The sequence below is a fragment of the Mastigoproctus giganteus genome, chromosome 2, assembly GCF_048544385.1.
Source record: "Mastigoproctus giganteus isolate SK-2022 chromosome 2, ASM4854438v1, whole genome shotgun sequence".
Taxonomy (NCBI): domain Eukaryota; kingdom Metazoa; phylum Arthropoda; class Arachnida; order Uropygi; family Thelyphonidae; genus Mastigoproctus; species Mastigoproctus giganteus.
The window spans coordinates 136,215,007-136,237,588 of record NC_143576.1 but is presented as its reverse complement, the minus strand read 5'-3'; the positions used below and the strand labels follow the sequence as shown (position 1 = coordinate 136,237,588).

At 37.4% G+C, this 22,582-nt stretch overlaps 1 protein-coding gene across 1 annotated transcript in view; it reads left to right on the top strand.

The window, feature by feature from the left end:
* Positions 1-16,381: 16,381 nt before the first annotated feature.
* The window catches only part of LOC150089583 (kinesin-like protein KIF14), a 221,881-nt gene continuing 215,680 nt past the window's right edge, over positions 16,382-22,582 (top strand). Inside the window, exon 1 of the mRNA XM_090390040.1 lies at positions 16,382-16,460. The gene's annotated coding sequence lies outside the window, so the exon portion shown is untranslated. The remainder of the gene's footprint in view (positions 16,461-22,582) is intronic.

Genomic DNA, 22,582 nt, shown 5'->3' with positions numbered 1-22,582 from the left:
TTGTAAACATTAAAATCACAAGGAAAATCACCTCACTGTTAGGAAAGTTGGACTGGAGAAAGTCAAGTTGCAAAGAGAGGAAGTCAAAGAGCTCCAAGTGATTAGTGAAGTTGGGAGGATGGTAGAGACAACAGATGAATTTGACACAATGAGGTAGAGAGATTTTAAGCCAGAGAAGATCAAAGAGAGGAGATTGCAAATTGCCAAGTCTCTGATAGGGAATATCCGACGGACATATGCACAAGTACCACCTTTGAGGCGAAAGGAATCATACAGCGAATAATTTGGGCATCTGAGATGAGCAATTCTTGAATCAAACCGATAACTGAGATTCTGTCAGAAAAAGTACATGGGGTTTGGCAGACTGCAAGTGGAAATGGACATTGTTGAGATTAGAATTGAGACCACGTATATTTGTGAAATGAATTAGGAAGTGCTTGGGAGGTTTAGATCTTTTTGCAGATAAAATTGCTGTATTAGTTTGACAACTCATGGTGTATTCAATAGTAAGAAAAAGTGGGTGGGTATATGCTGTATGAAGTAATGAAATTTTTGGATATGCCGTACAATGGTAAGAATATACCCAGATCCTTGACATAATGTGGCCTTGACAATGCTTCCCACATACACACTACTCGGACTCCTTCCAGTCACTATCTGGCAGAGTAGAGGTAGCAAGGTTATACACTAGCTGATCCGGAAGCGTCCTAGAGAGTTAACCGATAGGTTCGGTCCGGTGTGCTAACTAGCGGCTGGCCTGCGAACACAATTTTAGAGCTGTACCCTCGAAATGTAAGGAATATTGGATCTCGCCACGACGTTCATCATAAGCTCAAAAGTCATCAATTATACTGCATGATGGACGAGATAGGGAAGGGTTGACCGGAACTTAGCTCTTGAGACTAAACATGGGTTCCACCACTTCAAGCCTCCAATAAGCAAAGTGGTGGTATTTCACCTGTTGATGAGAGTGATCTACCGCCTAGTACTGCCTGGTAACATAGATGGGTGGCGTTCCTCCATGTGGTGTGGGTGCCACACCTCGACCCCTGCTTACGTTGGTTCACACCTGGGTGGTCCGAGGTGTGAACCCACCATGAACTTGTGCATGGAGGTTATACTCAGGATTACTAACAGTCCCACCATCGTGAAGGTGCAAGCAGAGGATTTGGCTGTCACAAGCCATCCGGACTTCGCGGAAATTGGGTCCACTTGACTTACAACTGATAGTATGTATGCCACTAGGAGGGCATATAGACGTATAAAATAAAATTTTTCTTCTCACTTTAATCATGTGTTACTTATATTTTTGTAAAAGTATAAGAAAGTAGAATAGGAATGTTTAGTTTAAAATACAACAGGGTTAGGAGAGTCTTAAATTTTTTTTAGCATGTCTGAAAATGCATTAAGATTTATGGGCAGAGGTCAGAAATAAATTTTTTGTCATAGCTTTCATGATGGTGACTCGAGTTTTATATAAGTAATGGACTCATCATATTTGATGATGCTATTTATATTAATATGATATTGGAAATTTAGGTCAACTCATGTTACCTCCAATATGAGACTAAGCCCAATCCTTGAAGGCTGAATGTTGGTCTCTGTCACCAGAGGGAGTAGTGTCTTCAAGGCAGAAATTGAATGGAGAAATTCATTCAATTTACAAATTATTTCAATGCATGCATTAGTTTATTATGATCAGCTAACAAATTTTTTTTTTTTTTTTAATCTATGTAGCCAAAAGTAGCCGAAATCCTAAAGGAAATTGATCTGCTGATTCCAAAAATGCTAAAATTATATCTCTATCATCTCTCTTTCTCCATTGAAAGATATACTGAAATTTTAGCAACTTAATGGGAAACCAATTTCAAATATCATATAATAAAAAATGAAAAAAAAAAAAAGTTTTATTCATTTTAAAAGTTTGCTACTTAGTTTTTCTTATAGTCCATTTTGCTTTCCCTCTTAAGAAACCAGCAATAATCTCCCATTGTGGCAGTATCCCAGTGATCACAATAGCACTTTTCCATTGTGGATATAGTCTGATGATAATGCTCCCCTTGCTAATCACTTACATTTTCCAAATTTTGAGGGGGAAAAAACTGAGACGGGAATGAAGAAAATGAATTTTTCAGAGACATTTTGCAGCTTATATTTTTATGATTACAGTAATGTCAGTCAGAGATTCATAATCATCTTCTTTCTTCTTCTTCCAAGAAATCCATGCACAGCTACTTTAAATAGTCATTGAGCTTCTAGTTCAGCATCCTCTAGCTTTGTTTCAAATACATTAAGCACCGGTTTTAGTGATCACTGGTTATTAGAATCAGTCGCTTTATAGAATCAAATTTCAAAGAACCGATTCAAATCAATAAAATGCAATAAAATTTTGCTTCTTCTAATGAATTGGACAGATTGTATCATTTCTAGGTGCATTATTCGCTTTTATCTTGAACAGTTTCTGTTGTACTTTCTTTTCAGTTTTGACAAAATCATTCAGCTTCCAGTTATAACTTGGAGCTAAATTGGTATATTTCTGGTATCCCCATTCCAAAAATATTCTTCATGCACAAATATAGAATATTTATTCAGTTTGTCAGCGACCCGAACATCAATAATTATGATGTTCATGCAATGTGGTTCATCCTTTGCTTCTTTTATTAACATAAGCAAAGAATTCTTTGCTACTTTTCATTGCATTCTTAGCGAAAGACTTCTGGTAATTTGTTGAAGCTTACCTAACTCCATTAGTAACTTGGTTGCAGACTACTTTGTACTTAGTCTAGGTTTCTGTATTTCCAGCCGACCGGGCTAGCCAGGTGGGTAAAGTGCTTGCCTGGCAACCCAAAGGTCGCGGGTTCGAATCCCGCCTCGGGCTTGGATCAAAGTACTGCAAAAACCTTGGGAGGTGCACTATGGCCACAGAAGCCGATGCGCCAACAACTACCAAAAATAAATAAATAAAACTGTATTTCCAGATAATTTATAATGATGCCCCTACATTTTTCTTGTTTACTATTAGTCTCATCAGTTCATCTGACCTCCATTTAGTAGGTCTAAACATTTTATACTATCTCTATGTTGGTATGAACAGTTTTGTAGCTTATCATTACTGGTAACTAGTGGTTTCTCTATCCGTAGATTCTTATTACATGAAGAGTCTGGTGATGATAAAATGAAGAGTTCTGACTTTGCTCATTGCATCTCTAATGTGCTTCAGTACATCCAGAAAGGGTCTGCTACTGTCTTAATCAGCCCACAAGTGACATTCATTATCTGAAAAGTTAAAAAATCCCATAAAAAAATCAAAATTTGTTATAAGAAATTTAAATTTATTTGTTCATTCCTCTTGTCTCAATGGTTGTTCATTATAATCACCATAGTCGTTTGGCCTATAACATTCTCCTATTCTCATTTTTGTTTTCCCTGTGCTTATGGGATATCATACTGAATTGCCATTGCGCTGGTCACTCACTTGAATTGAGTGCACTGCCTTAGATTCTGTGTGCTTCTTAATCGAGAGCTTAACTTGGTGGCACTTGATTTCACATCAAACTAAAACTTATGCATCTAATACTTGTATTCTTGTCAAAACCAGTTCATAAATTAATGGTAAAGTATTTCAATTTTTTTTTTTTTTTTTTGTTATATTCATTTTGGTATACCCTGAATATTTCCCATTTCCGTGACAGTAGTAGAGTCACTGATATTAACTACTTGCTGTGGAATCAGGTCAGTGCTGTAGTAACAGAGGAATCCTCAACAGAAAGCATGGGTGCAGAACAAGGCATCAGTCCTGTTCTTTGAGTTCTCATTAGCTTATCAGGATGCTGAATTTGTACTTAAGTCTTCTCACAATCTTTGCATTGAAAATGCACCAAGGCATATGGCACCTCTGTAGCCAGGTGGGACGAAGCAGGAGCGTGTAGCACACGCTTCTTGATTAGACTGGGGTTCGAGCCCGTCACCACTAAATACGGAGGATGCGGAAAGGTCGGAATGACCACCACATATTCCCGGAGCAATATGGCCGTAGTTGTTAATGCTCCTAAAAACTGCACAACAGCACCAAGGCTGTATTGTGTCCTTATACAGATGGCTTCAGAAACTTGTAACAGTAGAACATAAAAACCATAGGAGAACTGCTCTTGGCAATTTTGACCCAAGGCAAATTATTCTCCCTATTTTCAGTGCGTTGCTATGTTGCTCTAGTCTGTGGCATTTTTTTTAAATTTAAAATAAAATTACTGCATTAAACTAAGTGATACACAAGTACAATTTTAATGATACCTTATTTCCACATTTTGCAAGAGTAGCATGTATTATTACTATTAGTAGTGACAAATGATGTAAGAAAGCAAGCTTATACAGCATCAGTCAAAAAAGAAAAAAAAAAACAAATCCATTTCTGCCAATAATTTTTCTAGTTCTTCCTTTAATTTATTTAAGCTATCCACTTCCACAACAACAGATGGAAGTTTGTTCTAGCTATCAACCACCTGCTATATATTGATTTGTACTTTTCTGGGTTTGTGGTGTCTTTGTTCTTAGCTTTTAGGTAGGTGATTCCTTGAGTCAGAGACTCTGGGATTGTCAGGGTGTCTTATCTGAGAGAGAGAACTGCTCTGCTATGTATCTCTGTGCAGATGTACTTCTTGTACCAGTAGTTGTGGGTGTTATCTATTCACCAGTTTCTGAAGGCAAAAACATACGAAAGATGACAGAATCTCCCATTCTGTCATCTCTTGTTTGTCTTCAAATTGCAGTACTATGCAAGCTTATTTACTGCAAATTAGTCCTAAACAGTTGTGCTATAGATAAATGTAAACCTGTTTGAAGTTTCTGTTTTTATTAACGAAAATAATAATACAGTCAGCAAATACATACGTTTAAGTCACTTAAACCATGGCTACACGAGCAATCTCAGTATCTTTGAATGGGGTGTAAGTGTTGAAGTTCATTTCACAGGTGGTGTCTGGAACAAAGACAGTGTAATTCATAAAATATCACAAGCAACTGTCTCAAAATTGACATGTATATGGGTGAAAGCCAGATATTCACCATTATCAACATGTAATGGTGACAGTGTAACAGGTGAAATATGGTGGAACAAATGTGTACAGAATTCAATGTGAGTCATGGGCAACATGACCTACATTGAATTATGTTTCCCTGGGAACAGAGATAATGAAGAAGACCTTTTACATTCATCTCCTGCAGTCCTCCCAATCACCTGATGTCAGTACCATAGGATATTAGTGGGAAATTCTGGAGAGCAAAACTGAACAGACACAATTTGGCTTCAGTAGCCCTTCAGGAAACTTTATGCAACAGCTTCCACAATTTTACAGTCTTCCAAAGATCCACAAACCTGGTATTCTTTTAAGACCCATTGTTTCCTGCTGCAACTCCTTACGTATGAACTCTTCACTGCCAGGCTGTTAACGCCTCTTGTGGGAATACCAACCATACTGTGTCCAACAGTATAGAGTTTCTACACCTCATTAAAGATCTCACAAGCAATCTAGGTCGTGACCTCCTTCGATGTAGTCTCCCTATTCACTTCTGTTTCAGTACAAGCCATTATCTGTGCAAGACAACTTTTAGATGGTGATACCATCTTACCTGACGCTCACTACGGATGATATTTGTGTGGCCCTTTAACCCATGTTTGACTGGCAGCATGATCGTGCTCGACAACTCGCTGTTCTGCCAGGTCCATGGCATGGCCACGGGAGCCCTTGTCAGTTTTGTCATAGCCAACATTGCCATGGAGGAACTAGAGCCATATATTTTCGAACCTGCCCATCCCCATCACCCTTTGGTGTCAATACGTTGATAATATTTTCGCGATTATCCCTTGGGGTTTCAGAAGCCCAACTGCTGCAACATCTCAACTCCCTGTCATCCTTCATCCGGTTTACCATTGAACTAGAAACAACCAACACCCTCTCCTTTCTAGATGTTTTGGTCCAACGTGCGGGCTTGCGTTTTAGAGCTTCGTTTTATAGAAAACTCACGTGTGCAGGCCAATTTACAAACTAAGAGTCTGCACATGCTTCCAGTTATTTACTCAGTACTGCATGTGCCTTGTTTATGTGTGTTTGGACCCACTGTAGCTCTATAGATGACATACAGTTTCAAATTTATAAGGTAAGGGCTGACCTTTCAAATTGTGGCTATCCAACTCATATTCTAGACAATTGTGATTTACAATGTCGTGAACTTGTTGCTCAACCTAATCCACCAGGTAACAATGAGCTTATCTCAACTGCCTTCATTCCCTACTATCCATGCATATCATAACACCTAACCAGAATCCTACGTGTCTACCATATAAAGTGTTTGCAACTTCCTAGTAGGAAATTACATTTGATTATTTCTAAGGTGAAAAGACCAATCCCCTTCTTACGTAGCAGTTCTGTATACCGAATTACATGCCTTGATTGTGTTAGTTATGTAGGTGAAACCACTAGAAGGCAAAAAGATAGTCTCAAAATGCAAAAGGGCCCTCTGGTCTGCTGACTTCGAACACCCCACTGTTGTCGAATGCTATTGGTCTGAACAACACGACCTCAATCCCCGCCGTGATGTATGTAGAGATTGTTGACCACTCGCGTAGCTACTACCAGTGCTTGTGGCACTACACACAATTGACCGGGGGCTAGCCAGGTGGGTAAAGTGCCTGCCTGGCAACCCAATGGCCGCGGGTTCGAATCTGCCTCGGGCTTGGATCAGAGTAAAATGCAAAAACTTTGGGAGGTGCATTATGGCCACAGAAGCCGATGTGCTAACAAAAAAAAAAAAAAAAACATAGCCAAATATAGTAGTCTTAAAATGTAATAGGGGAGTATGCATGCACCAAATTATGGAGTCAGCTGTTTTACAATACAGCAAACACTGGCATACATCTTGCAAATGTACATTACATTCCCAGCACCAGATGTCTGATTCTGCCCAGTGACTCATTCAGTGTTTTATTCCATATAATGTCCATCCACCTCGTGTACATGCCTTACTTTGTCTAACGCACGATCATGCCCAGTTTTTACTGATATTCTATATATAATATATTTGTACCATTGTCCAGCTGAAGAAGAGGCACCTCTCCCCAAAAGCTCCTGTTTTTTTTTGTTAGTTTATTTTTGTATTGTACTTTAATAAACATTGATAAACACCACATGTCTGATTCTGCCCAGTGACTCATTTAGTGTTTTATTCCATATAATGTCCATCCACCTCGTGTACATGCCTTTGTCTAATGCATGATCACACCCAGTTTTTATTGTTATTCTATATGTTACATATTTGTATCATTGTCCAGCTGAAGAAGGGGCACCTCTCCCCAAAAGCTTCTGTTTTTTTTTTTTTTTTTTTTTGTTCTTAGTTTATTTTTGTATCATAGTTTAATAAACATATCAGTTTACGGGAGTAACAATACATTTCACAGCAATAGGAAAACTTGCTGTGATAACAATCATAAAGGAACTATGCTACAACAAGGTTTGCATCTGGTGTGTCCTGAAAATGCTGACACGTGATCACAAAGAATCACAGAAAGTAAGTCATCTGTACGGAACTTCTCCAGCACTACGAGAGTGAAGGAGAGATTTTTCTTTCACGCACAATCATAGATGAAGAAATCTGGATCCACCATTGTGACCCTGAAACAAAGACAGTCAATGGAGTGGCACCATGAAAATTTACTGTGCAAGAAGTTCAAAAGATAGCCTTCTGTCAGTAAAGTCATGGCGACCGTGTTTTGGGACAAAGGTGGGGTCTTGCTTGTGGACTTCTTGGAACATGGCACCACAATCAACTCAGTGATATGTGGAAACATTTAAAAAGTAGAAAGCCTGCATTTGTAGAGTTTGCTGGACAGAAACCTTAATGAGGTTCTTCTCCATGACAATGCATGATCCCCCACACCAGCCTGCACATGATGGAGGCCATTACAAAACTGGGTGCACTGTTCTTCCTCACCCCTCTCATAGCCAGCATCTTGCACTTTCCAACTATCACCTCTTCGGCCCGCTGAAGGATACACTCTGTGCAACCCATATTGTGGATGACAACCAGCTCAAGCAAAGCCCTCCACAGCAAGAGTAAGGACTTTTACAGGATTGGAATACATCGTCTGACTCAGATGGTGTGTGGAACTGCATAGAAAATTGATGAACTTTGGGAAAAATAAGTGCGTTTATTAATGAATGAGGATTAATTGGTGTAAAAGGCATAGTTGTAGGAATTAAATTTTCTGAGGAAACAAATAGGAGGCATTACTTTCATACTTTTCCTTGTGTGTATTTCCTTCACACACACATCTTATATGTACAATATCAGTACAAGAATTTAATAACAGTCACAATACAGTCAGCTAAACTTTTAAACTATACTAACACAACATATCTACTTTACTATCTGGACTTACTAGAGGCTCTCTCCAGGATGCTGCATATATTGTATAAGGAATATCTGGTATATGTGCACGGCATATCATATTCCACAAGTATCACTGTGGAATATATTTTTGTATATTTTATATTTTTGGACAGAATATTAGTAGTTTATATACAGCTATGAAAACTTCTATCCCAGATTTAGAGTGATGCTATTTTTAAAATTCAGGATTATGGATGAATTAGGTGGCAAGATGAATTGTTTCGTAAAGTCAAGTTGAAGGATCATACTGGAACTATCCAAAACTTCCTAATTCAGTAGTTGCAGATCATTTCGGAAAGAAGCCTATAGTATTGATTGATGGACTTTATGTATATTGATGCCACCAAAACCCAATGACAGCGTTGCTCATTCAATTCGTGAGTGACAGTCATAATAATTTACCAAGTTAGTTAAATAGAATTTTCTCTTTATAAAACCATGGTATTTCTTTGAAAGTACCATTGCTAGTTAGGTGCTCACAAATTGCATTTTGGATCATTGTCTCCATTATTTTCTCTACAACCGAAATCAGACTAACAGGTCTGTACTTGACCACTTCATTCTTGAGCCACCATATTTTGACTATCATTCTTGATAGTCGATACACTGGTGCTTTTCTTCCTAGGAAATAATCTCCAAATTCAGTGAAACCCTTATAATTAATCTTAATGGCTTGATACACTCCCTTGCTGCTTACTTCAGAATAGCTGGGCATATTTCATTGCTCTATAATTATCCTGTGCCATCTACTCCAGGGGACTTACTTACTTTCGTGCTCAAAAGCTTTTCTAGTGAACAAACCATGTTCTAGGGATTTTCATCAGCAAAGATTGATGTGAAATACCTATCGAATTTTATCAGTTGCACATGCTGCTGGATAATCAATGACTGTTCTTCATACATCCTGTGTGGGTCCACTCTAATTTTCTCTCTTCTTTGTACAGGCGATCCTGCTTAACGTTGATAATTCCTTCCGGAAAAACAGAGCGCTAAGTGAATCCGTGCTAAGTGCGGTCAGTGTCATAGGATTAGTCCTAATCAATAATAAACAGTAGTGAAAAGATGTACAAATGTCTGTCAAAATATTTAATATTCAAATATTTGTACATATAAAATATTCTGCATTACATACGTATATAATTGTGGTAACTACTTACGTATCAAACTTAAAATTCCAATTAAAATCATGAATTTAATTGATCTAAATTGATTTTAATTGATGAATTTAATCATGAAAAACATGTAGATTTTGGGTTGAACTTTGGCCCACTTCTAAATAAACTAAAAGGGGTATTAATTTTAATTCCCCCACAGCGTTACCACCCAACAATAAAGTCACCCGATCCTTCGCCGCTTTGAAACCTGCCATGTTTTTTGCTTCTTTCAATATGAAACTTCTTTTAGGCATTCGTTTATTCGATATGCTTAAAAAGTGATAAATCTACCGTTTTGCAGTGTAAAATAGACTTTTTCGAGTGTGTTAACAGAAGAAAGTGACTTTATTGTGGACAAGTTCTTTCTAACCCCTACAAAAATATGGCTACGAATAACAAGAGAAATGTGAAAATATCAAAGAAGGTGATGACATTAGCAAATAAAATTGAGTTATTAGATAAAATTTCTAATGGTGAAAGTGTCTCCTCAGTGGCAAAACATTATAAAATCAATGAGTCAACGGTACGATCAATCAAGCAATCGGAAGAAAAAATCCGCCGTAGTATCCGTGAAAACGCGCTAATTGCTTCAAAAATTTGCTCTGTAGCTCTTGATGTTAAATTAGAAAAAACGGAAAAAGCTTTAAATCTGTGGACAGATGACCGAACTCAAAATAAAATTCCGTTAAGTTCACTCATCATTCGTGAAAAGGCAAAACTCCTTTATCAACACTTTAGCGAAACTGGTGATAGCACTGGCAGGATAAGTTTTTTTAGCTAGCAAAGGCACTGGTTTGAAAGATTTGTTTGAAATTTCTAATAAATATTATATTTAATATTAAATTGTTTCTTATTTTCATTTCGATGTCATATGCTTGCATTTCACTATGTACATAGTCATATTATGAAGGTACATATAATACATACATAGACAAAATTTTAGGCTAGTTTTTCTTATATATTTCATACTTTGGAACGGAACCACTTTATTACTATGGGAGCCATAACTCAGTATTCGCGACATTTCTCAGGAATGTAACCTCCGCGAATAGTGGGGGTTTACTGTATATTCCCCATCTCCCTGACAATAGTCACCAACAATAACTAGTTCCTTTGGGACCAGTGCATTCTGCCTTGGAGATTGCTACTGTGTTGCCTGATGCCCAGGAGTGAGCTCTGGCATTGAGTTGGGCAGCTGAGAGCTTGATGGGCCCCTCATTAATTTCTTCAAGGACATCTACCCTACACCTGAAGCTCTCATAGATGCCCAGTAGAATGCTCAGTTGATGCCTAATTTCTCTACACCCTCTGCACCTGGCACACACAAAGACATCCTCCTTGGCTAGATCATGTTCTGTTCCAGAGAGTTCGGCAAACATTTCACAAGTTGCACATTTTTCTAGGCTGTGATACGTTGGAGAATCGTCCCCGCTCAGTTCTCCCCCGAGTCACAGTACTCCTGCCACTTTGTGCCCGTTGCTTTGCTGCTCTAGTCTGGGGCATGATATTTTAAATTAATAAGATCAATAAATTTAATTAATTAATTGTCAATATTATGCTATCTAATAGAATCCTAAATGCAGTGATGCGTATTACGCTATATAATTATACGTTACGGCTACCTAGTTACCACAATTAAAAATTTGAATTCACTACTACACTATACAAAAACAATGGCTGCAAGATTCGAATGAAATAATGGTTTTACGTATATTAAGTAGTAATCTACAAAAACTCTATATCTAAATTAAAAAATAAAAATAACCAGCGTAACTATAAGACTACATATAAAGTACCATAAAAAATTAGGTAAATAAAAAGGCAAACACTTATGGTGCCTCCATAGCCAGGTGGGCAGGAGCAGCAGTGCGTAGCACACATTTCTTGATTAGACTGGGGATCGAGCCCGTGCCCACCAAATACGGAGGATGCGGAAAGGTCAGGGAATGACCACCGTATATCCCCGGAGCAATATGGTCTTAGTTGCTAATGCTCCTAAAAAACCAAAAAAAAAAATGACATAGCAAACACTTATCGCTTTTTCGGAGCCTGTAATTCACAGCTGTAATTTTTAAAGAGTCAGTGTCCTCTCAAAAACTAATAAACATTACAATTACCCCCAGGTATTTTTCATTTAATACCACGCTAAGTTTAGTACTACACAGTTCCTCTGGGGTTACTTCTACTCATATGCAGTACTTTGCATTTGTGAATATTAAACTTCAGTTGCCACTTCTCAGCCCATCTTCCCAAATTTTCTAGATCCTTGTAGTACACTGCCGTTACCATCATTAACAATCCGCCGACCGGGCTAGCCGAGTGGGTAAAGTACCTGCCCGGCAACCCAAAGGTCGCGGGTTCGATTCCCGCCTCGGGCTTGGATCAAAGTACTGCAAAAACCTTGGGAGGTGCAATATGGCCACAGAAGCCGATGCGCCAACAACTACCAAATCAAAATCAATCAATTAACAATCCTGCGAACCTCTGTATGATCTGCAAACTTCGATACTAAGCCTGATATACCTTCATCAATATCATATTATATGATAAATACACTTATTTTGTATATGATAAATATACAAAATAAGTGTACCCAACACCGCACCGTGTGGGACTCCACTAATAACATAATTCCTGAAGAGCAGTGCCCATTGATCACCACCCTCTGTCTTCTCCCACTCAACCATCCTTTTATCCATTGTGGCAACTTACACTTAATACCATTCTGCTCCAATTTGTACATTAGTCTTCCATGCGCAACAGTATGAAAAACTTTCCTGAAATCCAAGGGGGGGGGGCATTGTCGAGGCCACATTATATCAAGGATCTGGGTATATTCTTACAATGTATACGCCATATCCAAAAATTTCATTACTTCATACAGCATGTCCCACCCACTTTTTCTTACTATTTCATACACCATGAAATGTCAAACTAATAGAGTAAGCTTATCTGCAAAAAGATCTAAACATTCAAACACTTCCTAATTTATTTCACGAATATACGTGGTCTCAGTTCTAATCTCAATGATGTCCATTTCCACTTGCAGTTTGCCAAACCCAATGTACTTTTTCTGACAGAATCTCAGTTATCGGTTGATTCAACCACTGCTCATCTCAGTTGCCCAAATTATTCGCTGTATCATTCCTTTTGTCTCAAAGGTGGTACTTGTGCATATGTCCATTCCAATATTCCCTGTCAGAGACTTGGTAATTTGGAATCTCCTCTTTTTGATCTTCTCTGGCTTAAAATCTCTCTACCTCATTGTGTAAAATTCATCTGTTGTCTCTACCGCTCTCCCAACTCCACTAATCACTTGGAGCTCTTTGACTTCCTCTCTTTGCAACTTGACTTTCTCCAGTCCAACTTTCCTAACAGCGACATAATTTTCCTTGGTGATTTTAATCTACACAATTTCAGCTGGCTTCTGTTTTCTAGTCACACCAACCCAGCTCGTCGAGATGCCAAAGCTTTTGCAGTTACCAGTAACCTTGCACGGATTGTTCATTTACCTACAAGAATACCCGACAATCCTAACCATACAGCCAACGTGCTTGTTCTTTTTCTCACAAACAATCCTAAGTACACAGTCGAAGTGAGAGGTCCTTTAGGCACCTCAGATCACAACTTGGTGATTGTCTCTTCTCCAATGGAGCCTTTATCTCATGGCTATTCCCAACCTCGTATTGTTTGGCATTACAACAATGCAAAATGGGATGACCTGGGAGATTTCTTTTCTTCTTTTGCTTGGTTGGATTACTGTTTCAAAACTTCTGATGTCAACGTTTGCTCAGACGATGTCAGTGAAATTATTCTTGCAGAAATGGAATCCTTTATTCCACACTCCTTTAAAATCTCTTCTTTTATTTATATAAAACTTGGTTTTCCAATAAATGTGCTAAGACTGTTCAAGAGAAGAATGTTGCATATCGTAATTGGCTTGTTTCTAATTCTTCAGTTTCATTACCTGCCTATACCCAAAGCTTGCAACAATTGTAAAGCAGTTATTAATGAGTCCAAACTAGAGTTTGAACAGGCTAAGAGTAGAAAACTTGCTTCTTGCCCTAATAGCAGCTGAGCATTCTGGTCTCTTGCCAAAGCTATTGGCAGCAACTTTTGCCCATCTCTGCTCCCGCCTCTCTCCAAACCAGATGGTTCTGTTGTCACTTCAGCCAAGGATAAAGCTGACCTGCTAGCATCCCATTTTTATTCCAGCTCATGTATTAATGATCTTGGTAAAACACCTCCCACCATTCCCAACATGCTCCATTCAATGCCTCCTGTGGTCTTCTGGCAAAAGGATGTCAGAAGGATTTTGACTAATCTTGACGCTAAGAAAGCTCCAGGTCCTGATGGTATTTCTCCACCTGTTCTCCTGAATTTACTACTGTTCTTTGCCACCTTTTTTCACTTTCTTATTCCAAAAGTGTTTTTCCTTCTGCTTGGAAATTTGCTCATATCCAGCCAGTTCCTAAAAAGGGTGACAAATCTCTCCCATCCAATTATCGTCCCATTGCAATTACTTCTACTCTTTCTAATAAAAATGGAGAAATCAATTAACTGCCAACTCTTAAACTACCTAGAAACCTTCTGTCTGTTTCACCAGTGGATCAACACTGACAGAATCCATACTGGCGATCGTCAGTGTTGATCCACTGGTGATGTTTTGGCTTATGTTACCCATTTATGGACTAATTCAATGGAAAAGTTTGGTGAAACACAAGCAGTTGCTCTTGACATCTTAAAGGCTTTTGATCATGTTTGGTATAAAGGTCTTCTAAACAAGCTTCTATCTTATGGTTTGCAAACTGTTTTTTGCAATTGGTTAACCAATTTTCTCTCTGATCACTCATTAAGGGTGATGGTAGATGGCTCTGTCTTCTAACTTCTCCACTAATGCCTGTGTTCCCCAAAGTTCAGTTCTTTCCTCCACTCTTCTCCTCTTGTATATTAATGACCTTCTTCCATTGACTGGAAATCCTATCCATAGTTTTGCAGTTGATAGCACATTGTATTCCACTTTTTATTTTGAGAAACCTTGCCCTGCTCAATCAGCTTCAACTTCTCGAAAGTCTGCTACCAGTTCCTTAAATGCCGATCTCCAGCTAATTCTCCATTGGGGCAAAGACAACTTAGTTGATTTCAATCCTTCTAAAACTCAGTGTTGTCTTATATCTCACAAAAAGGATTCTTCTGCTCCTATGCTTATCTGTGGTGACACTCCAATTTCTAGGCAAAATGATATCTCTTTTCTGGATTACCCTGACTTCTAATCTCTCTTGGCACAAGCACATTACAAATATTGCTTCCTCTGCATCTAAAAAACTTGATTTTTTTTCCTTTAATGACTTGTCCCTTATCTGGGACAAGTCATTAGCTGTAATAATGATAAATGGCTGGAAGTTAAGAGAAGAATAAATTTTGGATGAATAGCATTCAAGAAATATAGTCACCTACTGAGAAGCAATATCCCAATTTGTCTGAAACATAAAATAATGAACCAATATATACTACCCACCATGACTTATGGAAGAAAAACTTGGGCATTCACCAAAAGAATGGAAGAGAAGCTGAGAACTACACAGCAAAGAATGGAACAAATTATATTGGGAATCAGACTGTTAGATAAGAAGTGAAACACATGGATTAGGCAGCAAACTCAAGCAAAGGACTTTCTTACCAAAACTAAAGAACTAATATGGTCTCAGGCAGGACACATAGCTCAAAGACATGACAGATGGACTAAGAAAATAACAGAATCGTACCCAAGAGGAGCTAGAAGAAAACCTGGAAGACAGTGACAGAGATGGACAGATGAAATTCACAAGTTGGTAGATAGTAAATGGATGGCCATTGCACAAAACAGAAGGAACTTGGAAAGTTGGTGGAGTGGCCTTCATCCTGCAGTGGATTGAGAGTGGCTGATGATGATGATTTTAGTATTATTAGGTCTGCTGACGATCCGTTTAAGAAAATTTTCAGATCTGTGGGTTTGGGCACAGTTACATGCCTATTAGAATTTTCTTGATACCTAATTTTAGTACTATTACTTTATATAATCATCAAGAATAATGCAATAGAGAAGTTATATGCTATAGGGGGAAGGAAATTTAGATTAGATAAGATTAGATAAGACTGAATTACAATAACATGAATTATGGATCAGGGTCACTGCTATCGCAAAAGTACCCTACAGCCATAATGTATATATAAAATATTATTAGTATAAAATACAGTAAGTAGATGTTTATGCATAGAATTAAACTAATGAAAATACTGTGTACACTGGGAGTGATATATGTTGTGAACGAAGGGGGGAAGAAAGGTTCCGGAAAAAATAATTGTAACGATTGAAAAGTAAACCAAATGAATTTTTGAAAAAACGACCAAGGTGGAGATAGCATTGCAGGATCTTTCATAATGTTATCTCCACCTTGGTCGTTTTTTCAAAAATTCATTTGGTTTACTTTTCAATCGTTACAAATATTTTTCAGGTTCCTTTCTTTCCCCCCTTCGTTCACAACGTATATCGCTCCCAGGGTACACCGTATTTTCATTAGTTTAATTCTATGTATAAACATCTACTTACTGTATTTTATACTAATAATATTTTATTTATATATATATATATATATATATATATATATATTACTCTAAATGTATAAGAAGTATTTATTTCATCATACTCTGTGATTAATGTTACAGTGTCATTAAAAATCTGTTTTACAGCATGAAATATATTTAGAAACTTCCTTAATTTTTGCTTTTTTTGCTTTGCAGTTGCGTGTCAGGGAACATCCTTTAAAAGGACCGTATATTGTCGAACTTTCCAATTATGTGGTTTGCTCATATAAAGATATAAAGGTAACATTTGTTTCAAATATTTCAATTTTGAAAATTTCTTCCTTTTAAATATTAGGTTTAATTGAATGTGAGATGAGGATATTCCTGTTTTAGCTATATATATATATATATATTCTTGTTTTAGCTATATATATATATATATATATATATATATATATATATATATAAACAAACATGTTTTTTAATTCACATATAGAAAGATCAACGTATTCACATCAGCAGTCTACATTTTAGAATAAGTAGTGCAACTATTAACATTATCTCAAAATGAATATTATCCCTCTGCACCAAAGTATGTGTGTTTTAGTTAGTGCATTTGTGATGGTTCGTCATTGCATTTGTGGCACAAGAGGCACATTGCATCCTTAAGAAGTGTTTGAATGTTGTAGGGAGGCCAATTTTCTTATTTTTTTCCTGTTATATTTGATTGTAAATTATTTCTATGTTACCCTTAATCAGTGTAAACTGTTGGAAACTACTGATGGTTTCCAACAGTTTTCTCGTCCTCTGAAACTGATTACCAGTTTTAGTCATAATGTCAGTTCATATGGTGTATTGTGCATTATGTCTATACAGGTATTTCATGGGGTGGTTTGCATGTTGTGCAGTGGAAACCCCTAAATAACTTGCTGGGAAAAGCAACATTTCCTTTGCCTCAGATCACCTAACTACAATCTGATTGTTGAGTCCTTTAACTCTTTCAAGAGTGAGTTTCACACTGATGTTTGTGGATTCTCAGGTAATAAGTTTCCCAATTAGTTGATAGCTCTGAAGTGAATTTCATTTTAGAATTTTGAAAATTTTTTACAAATACTTTATGTATTAATTTGTTTTTATTTTGACGTAATGGCCCACCATTAGATTGAAATTATTGTCAAAAATCAAATGAAAATAATAAAATAATAATAAACTTTTTTTTTTTTTTTTTGATGCAGTAATGTCCTCCCTATCTATTTATGTATCACCAAATTCAGTTTATAACCTAGATCTGAATTCTGAAGAATTTTGGCTTTTGCAAGTCCAAATCAAATAATTGAGCATAATGGGTGTTGATCACTTATTCAGTCTATCAAAGCTGTTTTTATATTGTATGTCATCCATTATAAACTCTATCTGCTGTAGCTCAGAAATGCAGATAAATGACGGAAGCACCTCCTGGAAAATTTAAAGACAGTTCTATTAGGGACATTTAAAAAGTTTGTGGCCTGAGTAATGAAGGGTTTATTTGAGGAGTCTGGTAACATAACTTTCAATCTAGTCCCCTTTGGAGTCAATACACCTTTTCCTCTTGTGCTGCAATGTGTAGGTAGCCTATTTATAGGCTACCAAAAATATTTAGTATTTTATTTTGGCTTGGCATATTATGGATGCACCACTAAACACCAAATCAAATTAAATCGAAAGCTGCAATGTGCAGATTCCAGCTGTGAAGAAGGTTTTCTCTTGTGCCTCCAGAAATGCATCCACTGCAGCAGTGACGGGGTCATTATTGTGATGAAAAAGATTCCTTTGCTGAATTTTCCTTTGTGTTTGATGTTTTCCACACAAACATTTCACAAGGTCTGGGTAATTTACCTCTATAATTGTCTGGCTCTTCTAAAGCTAATCCACTAGAATCACTCTATCCACATTCCAAAAAGCTGATGTCATCACCTTGTCAGCAGAAGGAATTGACTTGGCTTTCTTTTAAGAGGGAGAAGAGCAATATTTCCACAGTTTGGAAAAATGCTTTTATATATTAATTTATATATTAATATTGCTCCTTTGTCTCTGGCTAAAGATGATGAATGCCAGTCTTGTCTATAGTCAAACCTTGCAAGCAAATTTGCTGGATCTGCTTGAAAATGATGCAAATGTTCATGAAACTTAAACTCTTCTGCATTTTTGATTGGCTGTTAACAACTTTGGGACCCACTGCACTGACACATTTTTCAAGAACCTCACATTCAGATGAGATGCCCAAGAAGTTGGCAGTGTACTGAACTGTCACTTATTATTAGTAGTAGTAGTGGCATATGATGAAAGAAAGCATAAGCAAAAAAAAAAAAAAATAAATTCCCACATCACCTATTTATCTCTTCTGATAATTCGTCTGGTTCTTTCTTGAATTTATTCAAATTGCCCACTTCCATATTAACAGATGGAAGTTTATTCATAAAATCAATCACCTACTGACTGAACGCAAACCTCCACACATCTATCCTGCATCCATCCTTCTACATTTTCAGTTTATGCTCTCTCATGTGTGTAGTCTGAGCAAGAGGAAGAATGCAATCAACATTGAGCTGGCCTAATCCATCCATTAAAGCCTTAAACACCTCAGTCAGATCACTTCACAGGTGCTTCGTATCCAGATATGAAGCTACCAAAACATTTACCTGTTTTGGTAACTTCATTCCCTTCACCAATGTCATTGCCTTTCTCTGCACCTGTTCCAGCAAACCTACATACTTCCTAAAATAAGACCTCTAGACCTGTATGCAGTACTCAAGATGCAGCCTCACCATTGCCCTATACAATGGGATAATCACTACCTTTTTCCTGCTAGAAAAGTACCTGTATGTTATAAACAAGAAGCTCATGAGCTGCCCTGGTAGCTGGTCTCTGTTGCTCAGAGAACTTCATATCTTGCTGAATTACCTCCAGGTCTGTGTAGTATCAACACAGTTGATACTACACCAGGTTATTACTGCTACCCATATGTAGTTCTTGCATTTGTCAATGTTAAACTTCAACTGCCATTTCCCAATACATCTGCCTAATTTTTCTAGATCTTGTTGCAGAAGCAGCATAGCTTTATTAATCTCATTAACCACTTGGCCAATCTTTTATCATCTACAAACTTGTATATTAAGCCTGATATACACTGGAAAACGTTTAACATGAAAAATCAGTTAAAATGAAAAAAATAATCTAATCTTGACAAAATGCTATATGATTTCATACATTTATTTTCTTTTAACATGAAACAAAAAAAATGTGTAACTTGAAAAGATTTCGCATCTTAGAAGGACAAAAAAAATATACTGGCCGCTGCATCATCACTAAATTTTTACTGTTTATGACTTTGACTCAACTTTCTATTGATTAGGCCGACATCTGATAATAAACAATATGTAGATAGTACAAGGATGTCACTTGCCGCACACCACCCTTATTTTAAACAAATGAGATTACCTATCGGCAGGCAAAACATTTCATTTACAGTCTTGGAGTGAGTGATACTTATTGTATAAAGTGGTGAATTTCGTATTTAGTAAAAAATTTGTAAATTTATCATCCTCAACTGTACAATGGAAAAATCAGGGCGTAAACAAAGCACTATTTCGCTTAAAGTTAAAATGGAGTTTCTTAAAGCAGTAGATGTAGCAGATTCTTCAAAATCAGACATTTGTAAAAAGTTCAGAATCGCTAACTGTACGTTGTTGGCAATCATAAAGAATAGAGACCAACTTACTGCAATGTTTGAGCCGGATAGGAAATAGATGAGAACAGCCAAACATGAAGATTTGGAGGCTGCATTGCTTGTTTGGTTTAAACAAGCTAGGTCTCAGAATGCTCCAATATCAGGACCTCTATTAACGGAAAAAGTAGATGTGTTTGCAATTCAAATGGGGATTGAATTCACTGTGCATCCAGGCTGGTTGGAATGTTTCAAGAAACGAAATGGCATAATTTTTAAAAATGTTTGCAGTGAAGCAAATAAAGTTTCACCGAGTATGACATTGGATTGGCTGCATTTTGCATTGCCCACAGTGCTTGAAGAATATAGTGCGAAGATGTTTTTAATGCCAATGAAACAGAATCGTTCTATCGCTGTTTACCTGATAAAACTTTATCATTTAAGGGACAAAAGTGTTCTGGCGGCAAAACGTTCAAAGAGAGGATAACGGTAATGGTGGCTTGCAATTCGGACGGATCTGAAAAGCTGCCATTATTCGCTATCGGGAAGAGCATGAATCCGCACTGTTTTAAAAATGTAAAAAAATACTGGTTGAGTACAGGCAAACAAGGAGTGGATGACCGCGACAACATTTACTGATTGGCTTTTGAATTTAGATATGCGCTTTTTTATGCTAAAAGGGAAAGGTTACCATGATTGTTAATAATTGTCCAGCTCACTCTGAAGTGAGGTTCAAAGTTATAAAGTTATATTTTTGCCTCCAAACACTACGAGCATTTTACAGCCTTTGTGATCAAGGCATAATACAGAATTTAAAATTTTATTACCAAAAACAATTGTTAAGAAAATATTTGGCCACAATTGAAGCAAAAGAAGATTTCTCTGTCAACTTATTGTATGCATTGCATAAGTTGTGCACTGCTTGGAATCTTGTAACACCAAAGACTATCAAATTGTTTTCGTCATGTGGGATTTTCCCAAATGATGGATTTAATACTTAAGAGAATCAAGAAGCTGAACCGACATTCAGTGAAATGTTTGGGCATGTTTCATCTCTTTTAGAAAGTTTTGTATCTTTGGATAAATTTGTTGCAGTCAGCATTAACATTAGTAGAAGCATGATGCAAGGAAGCAAGCTTATGCAGCATCAGCCAAAAAAAAAAAAATCCTCCCATTTCACCCCTCTATTCAATCCAAATGCCTGTTCAGCTCAGCCTTAAATTTATTTAGGCTATCAACTTCCACAACAAAAGATGGAAGTCTGTTCCACCAATCAACTACCCGCTGGCTAAAGGAAAACTTCCGCACATCCATACTACAAATGTCTTTCCTCAATTTGAATGTATGCCCCCTCAGGTTCTTAATCTGAGCAAGAGGAAGAATCCCATGAGCATTCAGCTTGCTCAACCCATGCAAGGCTTTATACACCTCAATCAGATCACCTCACAGGTGCCTACTCTCCAGGTGCTGCAATTTGCAGAACTTAAACCTGTCTTGATAAGAGCACCCTTTTGTTCCCCTCTCCAATCTTGTTGCCCTTTGTACTCATTCTAGCAACTCTACATCCTTCCTAAAATGAGGTTTCCACACCTGTACCCAGTACTCTAGGTGTGGCCTGACCATTGCCTTGTACAATGGGATAATCACCTCCCTGTCACTGCTAGCAAAATTCCTATATATCACTGACAAGACTCCATGATCTGTCCTAGCAGCCCATCTGCACTGCTCAGCAAATTTCATATTTGACTGCACAATTATTCACATGTCTTTTTCACCTTCCACTTCCCTGAGTGTAGTACCACACAGTTGGTATGTTTCTCTTCGGTTATTGCTACCCATATGCATTTGTCAATATTAAACTTCAGTTGCCACTTCAGCCCATTTGTCCAACTTGTCTAGATCCAGTTGGAGTAGCAATACTGTCTTTACTGTTATTAACAACCCTGCCAACCTTTGTATCATCCGCAAACTTAGACATTAATCCTGATATACCTTCATCAATATCATTGATGAATACACAAAACAACAATGGGCCCAGCACCAAACCCTAGGGAACTCCACTAATAACAATTGTCCACGAAGAACAGTGTCCATTGATTACCACTCTGTTGTCTCCCACTCAACTATCCCTTTATCCATTGTAGCAACTTACCCTTAATGCCATACCTCTCCAATTTGTATAGCAGACTTCCATGTGCAACGGTATCAAAATCTTTCCTGAAATCTATATATGATATCAATTATTTTTGACATTCAGATCCGTTGTGACCACATAGTATCCAATCAAATTGGTCAGGCAAGACCTTACTTTAACAAACTCATGCTGTCTTAACTATTACTGCAGTCTTGTCTAGATGATTCTGCAGTGCTTCTTTAACCAGTGGCTACATTATTTTTCCCGGAACAGAAGTTAAACTTACAGGTCTATAGTTACTTGTCTCACCTTTTGAACCCCCTTTGTGAATTGATGATACATTTGCACACCTCTAGTCCATGGGGACCTTCCCTGAGTCCAAGGAAGCTCTCATAATTATGGCTATGGGTTTGCTTACTTACTTTGCTGCCTCCTTTAATATAACTGGATAGATCCCGTCCACCCCAGGTGTCTTCCGTATGTTTAACTTCAACAATTTCTCCTCCACTTTGTTCGCAGTTAGTACAAAATCACATAGCTACATGTTAGTTTCATAAACTTCTGGTATTCCCCTCATTGAATAAC